Here is a 15,184-nt window from a genome sequence, read left to right as displayed (position 1 = left end):
GCTCGGTTTCCTCCACAGTAAAATGAGAGGAAGCATCTTTCATGGCTCTGCCACTCGTAGGTCCTTCTTCCTTTTGCCTTCTCCCACCAAAGTATTAGAAAAGATTTCCTCATGCATATGGATGAAGTAGGCAGATGACATTCCCTTTAAGTTCCATGTCCCCACTGGTCACATTTCACATGCCACTTTCAAAGATTCACTTCTGATTCATGTGCTGGAGTATGTGGCAGGATGATGGGTTTGCCTCCATCTTTGATACCCCCATCTTCTGTGATCTTCAGCTCTTCCAGCTGCTTATCCCTAACACTGGGTAACTCTGCTGTACCCTATACATAAAAAAATATGGGCACTAGCAATCATCACAAAGGCATGATAGATGGGTCCATTTCAAATTTATACCAAGTGATCTCTACTTGTTATTTTAGGGGTGCATGGCCATGCTCCCATCTTACAACTTCTTTGCATTTATTGTCAATCTAAATATTCTCTTTTTATCACTCCATCCATTCTATTCTTCCTACCTCAGCAGAAGGCAATTCTTTCTCATTTACTCATTATAGGTGGGGTTGAAATTACTCTACGCATATGACCTTGATAGATCAATCAGGTGAGAATAGTTTTGAGGATTGTTAAGGGTGAAAAAGGATTGAATGCTTCCCTACATATGAGAAAAAGATTGAGAAGATTGATAGAAGGATTTGGTCATGTTCTGTGGGGCCAATATAAAGCCAATGATCAAGTAGGAATCTGAGATTCAAGGGAGTAGAAAGTTCTGGGAAAGCATTACATCCAAACTTCCAAAATAAATTTCTTAAGGAAGAAAAGAGGACAGTGACTTAGCTTTGGGCTTCTCCCCTCCCTTTCAGATCTTATTTGGAGATGGACTTGTGACCTCTGGGAGTATGAATATATTTTTTCTGTTGCCATCTTTGCAATGTTCTGAGACAGCAGTGGTTAGTATTAGTGTATACAAAAACAACCAAGAAAAGACTAAGCAGTCTGAAGAAAGGTTATAAAAAGAGCACAGAAGAAAATCTACCCCATACCTAAAGAGAACATCTCAAGGACATCAGCAAAAAGATTTCCAGGAGCTGTGAGTTTCCCCTTTTCCACATCATATTCTCTGGATTTTCTATGTACTTATTGGGTCTGTGTTACAAAAAATTGGGGAAAATGTTTTCTACCAACAGACTGGTACTTATTAAGTTGTTGTTTACTAAAATGATTATGATACCACCTGAAGAAATACCCTTTTCTAAAAGTTAATTAAATTTGGTTAATATCAATGACAATTCTGAGAAAAGCACACTCGAGGGAGCTTTTGAGGTCTAGCAATAAATAGACAAACAGATAGACATAACTATGTAGTTATATAGATAAATAATCTCCACATTCCCCCATTGTCTCTGTAGCTTCTCAAGATTAACCATGAAGTCTTGAGAGGGAAATGTAGTGAATTCTGGGGAAACCAATATGCCTGTGTTGTTGGGGATTAGGAGAATGGCTCTGGTCTTGAGAGGTGTAAACTGAGAAGATTGAGCTCTGATATAAAATCCCTGATTTCCTCTCTTTTAAATTTCCAAACTTATCTTCTTTTCTAAGAGTGCCTGTTAATCACTCTGTAACTTCTACCTATATCCATATTGTCTTCCCAATTAGTTTATAATTTTGAGGGCAGGTACTGCTCTACTTTTATTCTTTGTAGCACCCAGTCTGGTTCAACAAACTTTGTTTGATTGATGTTAAGCGTTCTAGGCCTTTTGCCCTTTATTCAGAGAGTGAGGAAAAATGTGAAAGATGGGTAATCGCTTTGGTCGAAGGCATTTTCAATTCAAGCAATCTTCAAGCTAGTTTATTGCCAGGTTAGGCAAGAGGGTCAGCTCCTGTTTTCAATAATTATACTGCAGTAAGAGGATCCCAGTTATAACAAAGAATTATAGTAACACTTCAAGATATGCTAAGTACTTAATGTATATTCTCTCTTCTGTCCAAATCATAGCAATACACTCATAGTGAACATTGATTGTTAGGAATTTCCTCCTAATATGGGGAGGGGAATTTGGGAATTTGGGAATTTCCTTCTCAAATTCCTTCCATTCATATTGGTTCTGCTTTCTACAGTCAAATCACCAAATCTATTCCTTTTTCAAGGTGGAGCTCACTCCCACAAGTAGATCAGATACCTAGGGGGCACTGTCATTTTCCCCCCATAATTCTAAAGTTTATCTTGGGATGTTTTTGTTCATTGCTTTCTCTCTTAATATTGTAGCTCATGAATCTTTGTCCTTATTCATCCAAAATTGTTCAGACAGACTTAGGTAGATTTTAGAAATAAATAGTTGCTAACGATAGGTTTTTGCTAAGTATAGTGGAAGCAGTTACTGCAAACCATCCCTTCTAAACTAGGTGTATACTATCCCACAAGGACAAGCAAAGTCAAAAGAAAAATGGGCTCAAGTTTAATGAATATGTGGCAAAGGGGTGACATAGCTATTGTAAGTTATTTTGCTATTTGTCCTTACAGCATTCTCCTTAGGTATGCTATACCTTTTTTTAGGGCTCCTAGTAGGGCCCTGAAGATCACGTTGGTTTGTCTAGTTTGTCCCTGTCCCTGTTGTAGACACTGCCATCAGGTACACTGCTGAGATGCAGATGGATCGTCCAAATCCTCTGACTCTGAAGTTTAAATGGTCTTCAAACGACAGAAGTTGGGCATGGAATGGGGAAGAAGTGAAGATCGTTTCTTTCTCCTCCCCAAGTGATTCTCTCCTAGGGACTGGTTGGAATGTCCTCTCTTGCTGTGCTGATCACAGAATATTATGAAGCTTTTGCTTTGGTTTATTGTTATTGTTGTTATTTTATCCCCCCTCCCTACTGTCCTAGATGGCAAGCAATCCAATATATGTTATACATGTTAACATATATGTTAAATCCAATATGTGTTAACATATTTATACTATTTTCTTGTATAATCAGATCAAGGAAGATCAAATCAAAAAGGAAAGTAAATCAGTAGGAAAACAAAATACTAGCATATATACATATATATATATGCTGATTTACTGATTTAACTGATTTAACATCAAAGATGTTAAAATAGATATACATCCATCCATATATATATATATATAATGTTATATAGGTATACATATATATATATGTATGTATGTATGTATACCTATTTTAATATCTTTGATGGAATGACTGATTGAATAGATGTATTCTCACCTAATTTAGATTGTTACTTTAAGTAAGGAAGTAGTCATTGAGTAATTAATGAATCCCACTCTTAAACATGGACACATTAAAATTTCTTTTTTTTTTCCTTTTTAAGCTTTTTATTTTCAAAACATATGCATGAATAATTTTTCAACATTGACACTTGCATAGCCTTGTGTTTCAGATTTTCCCCTCCTTCCCCTTCCCCTACCTCTCCTAAACGGCAAGCAATCCAATATATGTTATACATGTTAACATATATGTTAAATTCAATATGTGTTAACATATTTATACAATTTTCTTGTATAATCAGATCAAGAAAGATCAGATCAAAAAGGAAAGTAAATCAGTAAGAAAACAAAATGCAAGCAAACATCAACAAAAAGAGTGAGAATGTTATGTTGTGCTCCACATTCAGTTCCTACAGTCCTCTCTCTGGTTGTAGATGGCTCTCTTCATCACAAGATTATGGGAACTGGCATCAGTCATCTCACTGTTGGAAAGAGTCACATTCATTAGAATTGATCATCGTATAACATTAATATTGCTGTGTACACTGATCTCCTGGTCCTGCTCATTTCACTTAGCATCAGTTCATATAAGTTTCTCCAGGCCTCTCTAAAATCATCCTGTTGATCTTTCTTATAGAAGAATAATATTCCATAAGCTCCATGTACCATAACTTATTCAGCTAATCTCCAACCGATGGGCTTCCACTCAGTTTCCAGTTTCTTACCACTACAAAAAGGCTGCCACAAACATTTTTGCACACGTGGGTTCCCTTTACTTCCTTTAAGATCTTTTTGGGATATGAGCCCAATAGAAACATTGCTGGATCAAAGGGTATGCACACTTTGATAACTTCTTGAACATAATTCCAAATTGCTCTCCAGAATGGCTGGATCCATTCATAGTTTCACCAACAATGTATTAGTGTCCCAGTTTTCCCACATTCCTTCCAGTATTCATCATTACCTTTGCCTGTCATCTTAGCCAATCTGAGAGGTATGTAGTAGCACCTCACAGTTGTCTTTATGTGCATTTCTCTGATCAATAGTGATTTAGAGTACCTTTTCATTTGATTAGAAATAGTTTTAATTTCTTCATCTAAAAATTCATATCCTTTGACAATCTAGCAATTGGAGAATGGCTTGAATTCTTATAAATTTGAATCAATTATCTATATATTTTAGAAATGAGGCCATTATCAGAATTTTAAATTATAAACATTTTCTAAATTCATTGCTTCCCTTCTGATCTTCTCTGTATTCATTCTGTTTGTACAAAAACTTTTTAATTTAATATAATCAAAATTATCTATTTGATGTTCAATTATGAGTTCCAGTTCTTCTTTGGATATAAATTCCTTGCTTCTCCACATATCTAAAGGTAAACTATCTTTTGTTCTTCTAATTTGCTCATAATATCACTTTTTATGTCTAAATCATGAACCCATTTAGATCTTATTTTGGTATATGATGTTAGGTGTGGGTTGAGCCCTAATATCTTCCATATAATATCTTCCATACTAATGTCCAATTTTCCCAGCAATTTTTGTCAAATTGTGAATTCTTAGCCCAAAAGTTGGGGTCTTTGTGTTTGTCAAACATTAAATTGCTATAGTTATTGACCCATATAGTTATTGTCCAGTGATCCTAACCTATTCCACTGATTGACTACTCTACTTCTTAGCCAGTACCAGATGGTACTGATAATTACTGCTTTATAATATAGTTTTACATCTGGCACAGCTAGGCCACTTTCATTGGCATTTTTTTTTATTAATCCTCTTGAAATTCTTGACCTTTTGTTCTTCCAGATGAACTTCGCTATTATTTTTTAGGTCTGTAAAATAATTTCTTGGGAGTTTGACTGGTCTGGCACTAAATAAGTAGATTCATTTAGGTAATATTTTTGTTTTTATTATATTCTCTTGGCCTATCCATGAGCATTTGATATTTTCCACTTGATACTAGACCTGACTTTATTTGTGTGGAAAGTGTTTTGTAGTTGTATTCATATAGTTCCTAACTTTCCCTTGGCAAATGGATTGCAAAATATTTTATCGTATTGAAAGTTATTTTGAATGGAATTTCTTTTTGTTTCTCTTGCTCCTGGACTTTGTTAGTAAGATGCAGATGATTGATGTGGATTTATTTTGTATCCTGCAACTTTGCTAAAGTTGTGAATTGTTTCTAGTAGTTTTTTAGTTGATTCTCTAGGGGTCTCTAAGTATATCATCACATCATCTACAAAGATTGATATTTTGATGTTCTCATTATCTACTCTAATTCCTTTAATCTCCTTTTCTCCTCTTATTGCCAGCTAGCATTTCTAATACAATATTGAATAATAATGGTGATAGTGGACAACTTAGATTCACCCCTGATCTTATTGGGAATGAATATAGCTTGTCTGCATTACATATGATAAATTGCTGCTGATTTTAAATAGGTGCTACTGATCATTATAAGGAAAAGTCCATTTATTCCTATATTCAGTATTTTTAATATGAATGGGTGTTAGATTTTGTCAAATTCTTTTTTCTGCATCTATTGAGATAATCATATGATTTTGTTAGTTTGGTTATTGATATAGTCAATTATGCTAATAGTTATCCTAATGTTGAACCAGCCCTGCATTCCTGGTACAAATCCTACTTGGTCATAGTGTATTATCCTGGGGAAAACTTTCTATAAATTCGATGCTAATATTTTATTTAAGATTTTTGCATAAATACTCATTAGGGAAATTGGTCTATAATTTCCTTTTTCTGTTTTGACCCTACCTAGTTTAGTTATATGTACCATATCTATGTCATAAAAGGAATTAGGTAGAAGTACTTCTTTCCCTATTTTTTTAAGTAGTTTTTATAGTATTGCAATTGATTGTTCTTTAAATGTTTGGGAGAATTCACATGTAAATTCAACTGGATCTGAAGATTTTTTTCTTTGGGAGTTAATAGCTTGTTCTATTTCTTTTTCTAAAAGGGAAATATTTAAATAACTTATTTTATCTTCTTAACAGAAGCTTAACAGCTGGAAATCTATGTTTTTGTAGATATTCCTCCATTTCACTTAGATTATCAAATTTATTGGTATATAGTAAGGCAAAATACTAATTATTGCTCTATTTTCCTCTTTATTGGTAGAAAGTTCTCCCTTTTCCTTTTTGAGACTAACAATTTGATTTTTTCTTTCCTTTTGCTACTTAAGTTAGGTTTTATCTATTTGATTGGTTTTTCCATAAAACCAACTCTTAGTTTTATTTATTCATTAAATAATTTTCTTACTTTCCACCTTATTAATTTCCCCTTTTATTTTCAGAATTTCAAATTTCATATTTAATTGAGGATTTTTTAATTTGTTATTTTTCTACTTTTTTTTTAGTTGTAAGCCCAATTAATTGTTTTTCTCTTTCTCTATTTTATGCAAGTAATCATCTAGAAATATAAAATTTCCCCTTTTACAGCTTTGGCTGCATCCCACAAATTTGGTATTTTGTCTCATTATTGTCATTCTCTTGGATGAAGTTGTTTTACATCTATGATTTGTCATTTCATCCATTCATTCTTTAGGATTAGATTATTTAGTTTCCAATTAGTTTTTGGTCCATTTTCTCCTGGCCTTTTATTGCATGTGATTTTTATTGCATCATGATCTAAAAAAATGCATTTACTATTTTTACCTTTCTGCATTTAATTTTGAGGGTTTATGCCTTAATACATGGGAAATTTTTGTATAGATTCAATGAACTATCAAGAAAATAGTAGAATCTTTTCTGTCTCCATTCAGTTTTCTCCAAAGATCTATCATTAACTAACTATTCTAATATTATGTTTACCTCCTTAATTTCTTTCTTATTTATTCTGTGGTTTGATTTATCTAGTTCTGAAAGAGCAAGGTTGAGGTCCCCCAGTAGTATAATTTTGCTGTCTATTTCTTCTTGCATCTCACTTAACTTTTCTAGGAATTTGGATGCTATACCACTTGGTGCCTATATGTCTAGTATTGCTATTGCTTCATTATCTGTGGTACCCTTTAGTAAAATATAGTTTCCTTCCTTATCTCTTTTAATTAGATCTATCTTTGCTTTTCCTTGATCTGAGATGAGATGATGAGATGCTTTTTTTTTGCTTCACCTAAAACATAATAGATTTGCTCCAGCCTTTTACCTTTACTCTGTATGTATTGCTCTGCTTTAAATGTGTTTATTGTAAACAACATATTGTATGATTCTGGCTTTTAATCCAGTTTGATATCTGATTCTATTTTATAGGAGAGTTCATCCCATGCACATTCACAGTTTAAATAACTAATTCTGTATTTCCTGCCATCTTATTTATCCTGTAATGCTTTTCTCTTTCCTTTTCCCCTTCCTTCCTCCCCAGTATTTTGCTTTTGATTACCACCTCCCTCAAATAGTCCCCCTTTAAAGCCCCTTCCCCTTTTTACACCTTTCCCCTAAAACTTCTGTTTTCCTTTTTATTAGTCTTACCCTTTCTTTTCTCCTTTCCTATCCTACTGCCCTATAAAGTGAGACAAATTTCTCTCTGAAACCAAATATGTCTGATATTCTCTCTTTGAGCCAAATCTGATGAGACTAAGACTCACACAATACTCATCCTCTTCCCTTCCTTCTCTCAATTATAAAAGATCTTCTTTTCCTCTTTATGACATGTAATTTCCCTTTTTTTTAACCTCCTTTTCCCTCTTTTTCCAGTATGATCCCCTTTATACCTCTAGTTTCTCTTTCATCTTATTATAATAAAATCAAATTACACCTATATTCTCTAAATATACCTATAACAAAGATATAGTTCTCAAGAGTTCTTTCTTTTTCTCAAGAGTTCTTTCATTTTTACCTTTGTGTGCTTTACTTAAGTTCTGTGTTTGGAGATCAATTTTTTTTGTTCAGTTCTAGTCTTTTCATTAGAAATAGGTAAAATTCACCTACATTATAGAATGTCCATCTTCTTTCCTGAAAGATAATGCTCTTAGCTGGATAGCTTATTTCTGGCTGTAATCCAAGTTTCTTTGCCTTTCAGAATATCAAACTCCAGGCCCTTGGATTCTTTAAGTTCAAAGCTGCTATGTCCTGGGTAATCCTTATTATGGCTCCTCAGCATCTAAATTGTTTCTTTCTGGCTGCTTGCAATATCATTTTCTTGGTGTAACATTTCTGAAATTTAGCCATGATATTCCTTGGGGTTTTAATTTTGTGGTCTCTTTCAGGTTATCAGTGAATTCTTTCAATGGCTGTTTTGTTCTGATTCTAAAACATCAGGGCAATTTTCCTTTATGATTTATTATTGTAAGATGATGTCTAGGTTCCTTTACTCCTCTTGGCTTTCAAGAAGTCCAATAATCTTTATTTGTATTTCCTAAATCACTTTTCCAAGTCAGTTGTTTTTCCCAGGAGGTATTTTCCATTTTTTTTCCATTTTTTTCTTTCTTTCTTTCTTTGTTTTTTTTTTTGTTTGTTTTTGTTTTTGTTTTTGTTTGACTGATTCTTGAAGTCTTATTGAGTTATTCACTTCCATTTGTTCAATTCTAATTTTTAGTGTATTATTTTCTTCACTTACCTTTTTTTAGCTCCTTTTCTTTTTGGCCAATTGAATTGTTTTGTTCATTGCATTTTTTTCCAATTCACAAATTTTGTTTTTACAAATTGGTATCATATCCATTTTGAAAGGCATTATTTTTCCATTTCACCAAATCTATTTTGTAGGAAGTTATATGCTTTTTGCATCCCTTCCTTCAAAGATCTAATTTCCTTTCCCCATTTTTCTTCTAACTCTCTTTTAGGATCCTTTATGCAATCTTCCAAGAAAGCCTTGTGAAATGAGGACCAACTCATATCTCCCTTTGGGGCTTCATCTGGAATTGATTTGCCTTTAGGAACCTTAGGATTTGAGGTCTGTTCTTCCCTCTCTCCATAAAAGCTATCTATGATGAGAGTTATTTTTGGGGTTTTACTCATTTTTAAGACTTGAGGTCTGTTCTTAATGAAAAGGAGTGACAGTTGCTTTAGTTTGCCTCGGGGCAGTTTTGCTCATTGACTTCTGGTACTGGTTCATTGCAACTAGGTCCCTTGGTTTTTCAGGGCTCAATGGTAATTTACAATTTGCCTTTTGTAGCAAATCTGCCAAACCACATGCTTGCAAGCAGGAGAGAATAATCTAAGAGACTCACAGAAGATTCCCAGGTGTGTGGAAGCTGCAACCTTATGACACCTCATCCCAGCTCCTTGCCCAGTCTCCCTGTGTTGCGGGTCTGGGCTCAGCAGACTGTCCCCCTACCCATTTGAAAAAGACCTGTTCCTGAAGTTCTTCCAAGGTATCATCTTCTGGAAATGTGTTGTACTCTAAATATTTGTGGTTTCTTTGATTCCAAAACTAGTTTAGAGGCTTAATCTACTATTGGTTTGTGAGAAGTTCAGAGGTCACAGAAAGTCATGTATGTTCTCCAGCATCTTGTCTCTGCTCCCCCACATTACCATTTCAAATACTATATTTCAATGTAGATGGTTCCCTTTTTAATTCTGTGTATTGTATTATGTGCATTTAAAAACATGACTCTGTGAAGGGGCCAGTAAGCTTCATCAGTTCATGACTCATGACAAACAGTTTAAAAATGATTTCTTTCAACAAAAATTTATTTGGTGCTTACTATAGTTTCAGAAACTCTGTTAGGTGCTAGAAACATAAAGTCTGGCACAATAGAAAAGGAAAAGCAGGAAAGGAGCAACAGATTCATGCAAGCAGGAAGGAATGGTTCAAGCCATACAGTCCTGATTCTTGTCTGCTACTAATACCTCATTCAAGATTTTAAGCATTATTATTGATCAGCCCCTCATTATTGCTGACAATCTCCCACCATCTACATTTTGTCTGTATTTTTTTGTCTTAATCATTGTGCACAAACATGTAAATTACCTGCAACTTCATCTTCCTCTTCTATCATCTCCATGGTACTCAACACTATCCTAACTAGGTCCTCTCACTTCTACTGTATTTTCTGAACTTTTTTCTTAAGACATAGACTTCTTTGCATTGTGAATTCTTTTTTTCATTGTGAAATTCTTTTTTTAGACACCCCTTCTGTCTTCTACTCCATGTGAAGACCTATTTCCTCATATTAAAGAACATTGATATCACCATTTATGCTTCTACTGACTCTCTAACTGTACAGTTCCTCAATTACCTTAAATCTCATGATCTGTTTCTTCACTCCATCCTTCCCTAATACAAGAAGAGTTATACTTGTGACTTTAGCATTATACACTACTGTTTCATTTTCTCCATCAGGATTCTGAAATTCCTCTATCAGATCATAAATTTCTATAATTTTCATCACTCTATGTTTCACTTCTCCCCAAACTATTGTTCCTCATCACTTTCAGGTTCTCCAGGTTTCAGCACTTTTTCAGTCCATTTTCCCTTACTCTGACTTTACATCTCACTCTTCTAATTCTGGACCCTATTGTAAAATAATTCAACTTCATACTTATCAATTCATGCTTTGCATCCCCTTATCATCCCACAACATACCTGGATTATACCCACAATATAACAATTGTTGTGTTATACCAACAATAATAATAATTGTGATTTTAATAGCAATACTGCTGAGTAGAATTGGAGGAAGTCAAACAACTGAACTAATTACAAACACTAGAATTTAATATCATTAAATTTCAATGGGATCCTTGTTGTAGTAAAGTTGTCTTTTCATTTTCCCATAATTCTATCTCATTCTCCAAAGAAGCAATTTGAACCTTTTTGTTCTCTCTTCAAACTTTTTGTGTTACCTCCTTCCCTTTCTATCTTAGCTCAAGACATTGTTTATTACCAAAAATAAAATAAAATACTTTTATTGTATATCAAAAACTTCTTATTCCCTAAATCCTTTCTCTTCCTTTCAAAAGCCTTTGTTATGCTTCTCTCAACTCTTTCTTCACTTGTTTCAGTTCTTGTAATATACTGGACTTCCTCCCCATCAAGGCCAAATCATCTACATGTTGGTTTGAACTCATCTCCTAGTTTCTCCAGCAGATTGTAACCTACCATCACTTCTTTCCATTGAATCTTCAATATTTTCCTATTTTATCCTTGTGATAATGTCTTTAAACATACTCAAGTCTTTCTCCTAGGCTTGAAGTTTTTTGGTAGTATATAAAATTTATATACTCTACATACATATATGTGTATACATATAGGCATACATATGTGTATACATATATACATGTATATATGCATACATGTGTATAGACAGACGGACAGATAGATAGAGATAGAGAGATAGAAATAGAGATACATTTCAGTTGTCCCCTTTAAATCCCTAGTTGTTGCAGGTATTTAATAAATACTAGCTGACTGATGATATCTGACCTTTCTTTGTCACCTCCACTCATTGCCTCTTCTCCTCAGCCTTCTGCAATCTTATTTCCAACATCTTTCCTTCACTGAAATTGTTCTTTCCAAAGTTACCAATAATCTTTTACTTATTAAATCAATGATCTTGACTCCATCCTCCTCTATGAACTTTCAGAGATGTTTGTCAGAGTTAATCATCTTCTTGCAGAAATCTTTATCTTCTCAGATACTATTCTCTCCTGATTCACTTCCCTCATCTATACCTCTCCCTTGTCCATCTCATTTGCTAGTTTATTGTTTGTATTCTGCTCATGTGAGTGTGTCTCACTGCCCAGTTTGGAGGCTTGTAAACCCTCTATTGGTGATTTCCTCAACTCTTAAGGTTTTATTCCTTTCACTATAGAGAGACTTCCAGATTTACATATACAGCTCCAGTCTCTCCTCTGAGATCTAGTCTTATAATCACAACTGCCAATTGGGCTTGTAAAATTGGATATCCCCCAAATATCTCAAGCTCACCTCATCAAATCATTATGACAATAATAATAATAGCTAGTGCTACATGGTGCCTACTATGTTCTAGGAATTAAGTGCTTATGTAAAAATGATGACAATAATAATAACAAATGTTAGCTTAACGTGCTAATCATTTTATAGATATAGTGGTTCTCACAACCATCTTGGGAGATAGGTGCTATTATTTTCTCCATTTTATAGATGAGGAAACTGAGGCACACAGAGATTAAGTGACTTACTGTCTTGCACAAGGTCATATGAATAGCAGATGTCTGAGCCACAACACCTTTTCCCCCATAATCCATCTCATTTCTCTTTCTATTGAAGGTACTGCTATTTCTCATTCTAGCTTGGTTTTATTTTGTGTTCCTCACTCTCTTCACCTCATGTAGCTTAACAACAATGTCGGGCAGATAGGATTGACTGACTGATTGACATAAACAATCAGTCACCAGGGTTGCTAATTTTATCTTCGCAATGTCTGTTGATTCCAATCCCTTTCTTCACTCACCCAACTTTAACCATGACCAACCCTTCCTTAGATTAATGTCATTGCCTCTTAATTGGTCTTCCTTTCACAGGTTTCTCCACCTCCCCATCTAGCTTCCACTCAGTTTTCACAGTGACTTTCTTTATATGTAGACCTGGCTGAGCCATTATGCTACATAATAAACTCTAGTGACAACCTTGTGCTCTTAGAATTCAATATGAACTACTTTGTTTAGATCTGAAAGCTTTTTATAATATGGCTCCTACCTAACCTAACCAAAGTAGAAATTCTTCTCCTTTCCATGCCATTTAACCAAGCCAAGATGGCTTTTCCTCTGCTCTTTGAATACAGCACTTATACTTTGGTTTCCATGCCTTTGAATAGGTCTTGCCCTATTCAAGCTGTGTATGCATTTCCACTTCCAATATCTCCCCATTGCTTCAAGTACCATTTTCTGAATGAAATCTTTCCTGATCTTCCAGCTTCCAATGCCATTCTTACAACATAGTTAATGAATTTTTATTTATTTATATTTGTTATTTTTATATTCATACTATATTCTACTAATGTCTTTGCTATCATCACATTTGAAGGTTAAAAAAAAAGAAGTTCATTTCAAGTAGGGATTATTTCACCCTCTCTATTTATATCTCCAATGCCAAGCATGATGGCTGGCCCATAATAGGGATTTTATAATTGCTTCTAGATGGATTTATTAGTTTTCAATCTGCAAGGCACTAGATTAGTACTTGGAGTCTTCAAAGAAAAAAATAGATTATCTTTTCCCTCAAAGAGGGAATTTTCTGAGGATGATGTGAACAATTCTTATCCAAGAAAGCAGAAAACAATCTGTGTTTCAACAATAATGATGTATTGGATCTAATGACTCCCATTAATGCTAGAGGATCGTACTCATATCAGTGCTAAAGACAAATAAATGTTCACTTTTCCATGATTTCAGGCTCTCTTAAGAAAAACAATCACTACTGGCTTAGCCAAATTTATTTCACTGTATCCTGCTTTACTGTGTTTGGGCAAGAAGGTTTTATGTTTTCAATTGGTTACTACTGTGAGTGATTCGTCAAATAAAACTTCATTTTGAATGTTTAAACTATTAAAAAAAAAATTCACCCTGAGCCCAGTTAAATGAAATGTGTGCTTTCCTGAATACTTAATTCCAGCCATCATTTTGAAAAAATTGCTTACAATTTATTTCATATGTTGCTACCGCATTTCCACTTAAATCATCAGAATATCATTATTCAAGCAGCCATTTGATCTCAGAATCCTTTTGAATAAGATTTCTTAAGACTTTCCCTTAAAAACAGGAAGTCCAATTCCACCAGTGGTAAGCCATCCAAGGCGCCTCAGTCCTGCCTTGATCCAGAATTCCCAACCTGTGAGTTTCAAGTGGGGACCGAGTTAGCAAAACAAGTCCTCCCTCCCTCTGTGTAAACCAGCTGACTGAGCATCTACTCAGCTGAGGTTTTCCATTATTTTTAATAGACTAGTGCCCTCATCATGTTTCCAATCCCACAATGGGTAAACAAAGGGGAGAAGGCGAACTCCACCCTCTCGGGGACTTACTTGGCCTCCTACCACAAAGGCAGAAAACTTTGGGTCCTCAGAATGACATCTGTTTTGGGTCCTCAGGTTTCTACCAAACAATTTCATAAGGCCCTACTCCCTCGGGAATGTCAGGGAAAAGTTAAGTCTATTGACTCTCTCTCCCAACTGTGGCTTGGCCCAGGAAGCTGACAAAAAGTCCTTTGGCCCAGAGGCTCAAAGGACACAAGCATGACAAGTCCCTATGTCGCTAAATATATCGCATTCCATCCCAAGTACAATAGGCAACCAGAGCCTGCTTTGTGTGCTCCAAGGCAGAACCTTCCAAGGGGCACAGAACACAAAAGAATTGTGCAGACATTATACATCATAATTCTGGATCATCTCTAATTCAAACAGGGTATCAGGGTTGTTTGGAGCTGGAATAAGAATGGAATGGAATAAGTTGGAATGGAGAAGAATTGCTTTAAATGAAAGACCTTCAGGGGACTTCTGGGTATCTATTGAGATTCCAGATGTTTGTAAAAAGGAAGTGATTTGCCTTCCACACCATCAAACCAAGGGTCCCAAAACAGAAATTGGATGTTCATCCACGAAATGTTAAACTGCTGTAAATATCAATTTTCACATGTATGGTTCAACTGGATGGAGACCTTTGCAAGGGATTGTGGTCTCACTTCTTTCCTTATTTTGGGAATAGAAACTTGCTTCTTTCAGTTGCTGCAGTCTTTTCTTCAGCTGTTCTCAGATAAGACCAGCCAAATGGGCAACAAATCTTCCTTAAGTGCTTCCATGTCCCTAGCACTGTTGTAGGCATTGGAGAGTTACAGATTTCCATGGTCCAGTCATATCCCTTGGGGAACTGAGTTCATGATTTAAATGGGGAGAAATGTGAATGGAGACATTTAAGGATTTCATTACAAACAATAGACAACTTTTAAAGAGAGAAACAAAACATCTAATAGGAAAAGCAATAGTTGGTGAGCAGGGAGGGGAGGGTGATGTCTTTCAAACGA

General features: G+C 34.9%; 1 long non-coding RNA gene across 1 annotated transcript; it reads left to right on the top strand.

The window, feature by feature from the left end:
- The first annotated feature begins 948 nt into the window (after window positions 1-948).
- Window positions 949-10,793, top strand: LOC141555940 (uncharacterized). The gene is made up of 3 exons (XR_012486393.1): window positions 949-1,093; window positions 9,027-9,136; window positions 9,359-10,793. It is a non-coding gene; the product is annotated as an uncharacterized LOC141555940 (long non-coding RNA).
- Window positions 10,794-15,184: the final 4,391 nt, after the last annotated feature.

This window comes from Sminthopsis crassicaudata, chromosome 1 (genome assembly GCF_048593235.1).
Source record: "Sminthopsis crassicaudata isolate SCR6 chromosome 1, ASM4859323v1, whole genome shotgun sequence".
NCBI classification, from domain to species: Eukaryota; Metazoa; Chordata; class Mammalia; order Dasyuromorphia; family Dasyuridae; genus Sminthopsis; species Sminthopsis crassicaudata.
Note: the sequence above shows the minus strand (reverse complement) of the source record. Positions and strands in the feature narration are given on the sequence as shown.